At 64.2% G+C, this 3,825-nt stretch overlaps 1 non-coding gene across 1 annotated transcript; it reads right to left on the reverse strand.

Annotated features, from left to right (window-relative positions):
- Positions 1–2,088: 2,088 nt before the first annotated feature.
- LOC131867674 (5S ribosomal RNA) lies at positions 2,089–2,207 on the reverse strand. Its single transcript, XR_009366225.1, has one exon. It is a non-coding gene; the product is annotated as a 5S ribosomal RNA (ribosomal RNA).
- Positions 2,208–3,825: the final 1,618 nt, after the last annotated feature.

The following is a 3,825-nucleotide window of genomic DNA, read 5'->3' on the forward strand; positions in this document are numbered from 1 at the left end:
GACCCCGGTTTGCCCCGGGTGCGCACCTCGCGTGCACCTTGGTGCGCACACCTTGGCTGGGTTGCGCGGCCTGGTGGGCACCATGGTGCGCACCAAGGAGCGCTCCGAAGTGTGCTCCAAGGTGCGGCGTGCACGAAGTCGGAGCCCGGTTTGCCCCGGGTACGCACCTCGCGTGCACCTTCGCCGGGGTGGGCACCTCGGCTGGGTTGCGCGCCCTGGTGCGCACCAAGGAGCGCTCCGAAGTGTGCTCCAAGGTGCGGCGTGCACGAAGTCGGAGCCCGGTTTGCCCCGGGTGCGCACCTTCGCCGCGGTGCGCACCATGGCGTGCACGAAGTCGGAGCCCGGTTTGCCCCGGGTGCGCACCTCGCGTGCACCTTCGGCGGGGTTGCGCGCCCTGGTGGGCACCATGGTGCGCACCAAGGAGCGCTCCGAAGTGTGCTCCAAGGTGCGGCGTGCACGAAGTCGGAGCCCGGTTTGCCCCGGGTGCGCACCTCGCGTGCACCTTCGGCGGGGTTGCGCGCCCTGGTGGGCACCATGGTGCGCACCAAGGAGCGCTCCGAAGTGTGCTCCAAGGTGCGGCGTGCACGAAGTCGGAGCCCGGTTTGCCCCGGGTGCGCACCTCGCGTGCACCTTCGCCGCGGTGGGCACCATGGCGTGCACGAAGTCGGAGCCCGGTTTGCCCCGGGTGCGCACCTCGCGTGCACCTTCGCCGGGGTGGGCACCTCGGCTGGGTTGCGCGCCCTGGTGCGCACCAAGGAGCGCTCCGAAGTGTGCTCCAAGGTGCGGCGTGCACGAAGTCGGAGCCCGGTTTGCCCCGGGTGCGCACCTCGCGTGCACCTTCGCCAGGGTGGGCACCTCGGTGCGCACACCTTCTCAATGTTTTCTTGCCTTTTCTGGAAATTGGTGAAGGCAGCGCATCAAAGGTGCGCACCTCGGTGTGCTCCGAGGTGCGAACCCGAGAGCGCTCCGAGGTGCCCACGAAGTCGAAAGTCGGGTTAATTGCATTGTTTTCCCCGGGTGCGCTCCGAGGTGCGCAACATCGGCGCGCACCAAGGAGGGCTCCGAAGTGTGCTCCAAGGTGCGCACGATGGCGTGCACCTCTGGTGCGCACGATTCGGAGCTCGGTTTGACCGGGGTGCGCACACCTTGGCTGGGTTGCGCACCTTTTGTGCGCTCCAAGGTGCGCACGAAGTCGGAGCTCGGTTTGCCCCGGGTGCGCACCTTCGCCAGGGTGCGCACCTTGATGCGCACGCCTTGGCTGGGCTGCGCACCTTGGTGGGCGCCATGGTGCGCACCTTTCGTGCGCTCCAAGGTGCGCACGAAGTCGGAGCTCGGTTTGCCCCGGGTGCGCACCTTGGTGGGCGCCATGGTGCACTCCGAGGTGCCCAAGATTGGTGCGCACCAAGGAGCGCTCCGAAGTGCGCTCCAAGGTGCGCGCGAAGTCGAAAGTTGGGTTAATTGTCCGGTTTGCCTCGGGTGCGCACCTTGCGTGCACCTTCGCCAGGGTGGGCGCCTTGGTGCGCACACCTTGGCTGGGCTGCGCACACCTTGGCACCCGCGTTTCCTTCATTTTAAATTTTTTTTTTTTACAATCTCTCAAGTGGGAAATTCTATAATCTCAACTTTTTTTGCCTTTTCAGGAAACTTTTGAATGGAGCGCATCATTGGTGCGCTCCGAAGTGTGCTCCAAAGCTCTCTCCAGCTGCGTGCACCTGCCCCGGCCGCGCACCCGGCCCCGCCCAGCTTCGCTCACCTGTCCCGGGCGTCTGGTGCGGAACCTTAGAGTAAGAAACATCACCGTGCACCTTGGCCAACGTGCGCGACTCGACCGAGCGCGCACTGGCCGAGGTGCACACCGATTTCACCTGGGTGCGCGCGCAGCACCTCGGGCGCACCGGGGTGCGCGCACAACGCCCGGGTTGCACCGTGGCCTGTGTGCTCGGGGCGCCTCGGGTGCGCGCTCGGTGTCGCCCCCGCGCGCGCGGTAGTGCGGGCAGCGCACCCCGGCCCGGCCCGGCCCCGACGAGAACGCAAACGGGCAAAAGGTTTATTCAAATAGCATTGCGACGCCCGGCGAAAAACTAAAAAAGGGTGCAACACCGGGACTTCCCGGGAGGTCACCCATCCCAGTACTACTCCGGCCCAAGCGCGCTTAACTGCGGAGTTCTGATGGGATCCGGTGCACTAACGCTGGTATGATCGCACCCGTTATGAGCTTGTCGCAGTGTGTACTTAGCAAACCGCGACCCACGTGCGAATCCACCCCGGCCACCCACCCCCGTCGAGGTGCACACCCTCCCTCGCGAAGTGCGCCCCGTTCGCCAAGTGTGAGCCCTGCCCGGGTGCGCGCACCTTGCTAGGGCGTCGGGTGTGCACCCGGCCCGGCCTACGTGCGTGCACCTGGAGGGGGCGTCGTGTGCGTGCAGTGTCCCGTCTGCAACGCGGTGCCCACACACCACCTCGGGCGCAACGACCTGCGCTCACATGTGGGCCGAGTGCACCTTGGTGCATGTTCGGGGCGCCTCGGGTGCACGCTCGATCTTGCCCTGGTGCACCAAGGCGCTCGGTTTGCCCCGGGTGCGCACTTGGTGCAAGGTGGGCACCCAAAATAGGGATCAAGCACCAAAACACAAGTTTCGGGATGCAAAATGGGACCCAAGGACCACAAATGCGTTCCAAGACCCATGATGGGTCCACGAGAACAAAAATGTGTTCCGAGACTTAATAAACAAATATTGGGTTTTAGGAGAAGAAACATGCTCTGATGCCCAAAACGAGAATCGACCCCGAAAAGGCCACAGGCCAAAAGTGGGATGCGAGACAAAAAAAAATGGGACCCGAGGACCAAAATTGGGTTCCCAGGTCGAAGACAGGGCAACCGGACAAGAAACGACCTCTAAGGCTCGAAATGAGTCCCGACGACTAAAACTTGACAAGAAGCACCCATCAGGCACCCAACTCGACACCCATGGGATGCCGACCCACCCGGGCTTCCACCTAGCACACCTTGGCACCCACCCACCCTCGCACCCAACCTCGCACCCAACTTAGCACCTTTGAACCCACATTGGCACTCACCCTGACCCTGGCACCTTGGAACCCACATTGGCACTCACCTTGACCCTGGCACCCACCTTTGCACTCACCTTGGGACCCACCCTGGCTCCCACCTCGGCACCCACCCAGACACCCACCTTGGTTCCTTGGCACCCACCTTGGATCCTTGGCACCCACCCCGACACCCACCTTGGCACGCAACTTGGCTACTTGCCACCCACCTTGGCTCCTTGACGCCCACCCCGACAACCACCCCGTGACCTACCCTGGCTAGGGTTGGTGCACACCCACCCTGGTGCCCACCTTGGCACCCACCCTATGACCCACCTTGGCACGCACCTTAGTACCCACCCCGTTACCCACCCTAGGACCCACCCCGTGACCCACCTTGGCCAGGGTGGGTGCACCCACCCTGGTGCCCACCTTGGCACCCACCCATCCTAGCACCCAGCCTGTGACCGGGCTTGGAACCCAACCTTGCACCCGCACCCGTCTTGGCCAGTGTGGGTGCGCACCCATCCTGGCACCCACGTTGTGACACACCCTTTAACCCACGCACCCTAGCACCCACGTTGGCACCCACCTTGGAACCCAACCTAGCAACTTGGCACCCACCCCGTGACCCACCTTGGCATCCACCATAGCAGTCGCCGACTTGGCACCCACCTCGGCACCCACCTTGACACTTGTGGACCCACCTTGCCACTCACCCTAGCATCGACCCATCCTAGCACCCACCCTGGCACCTTTGCACCCTAGCACTCACCC

The sequence above is a fragment of the Cryptomeria japonica genome, unplaced genomic scaffold (assembly GCF_030272615.1).
Source record: "Cryptomeria japonica unplaced genomic scaffold, Sugi_1.0 HiC_scaffold_177, whole genome shotgun sequence".
NCBI classification, from domain to species: domain Eukaryota; kingdom Viridiplantae; phylum Streptophyta; class Pinopsida; order Cupressales; family Cupressaceae; genus Cryptomeria; species Cryptomeria japonica.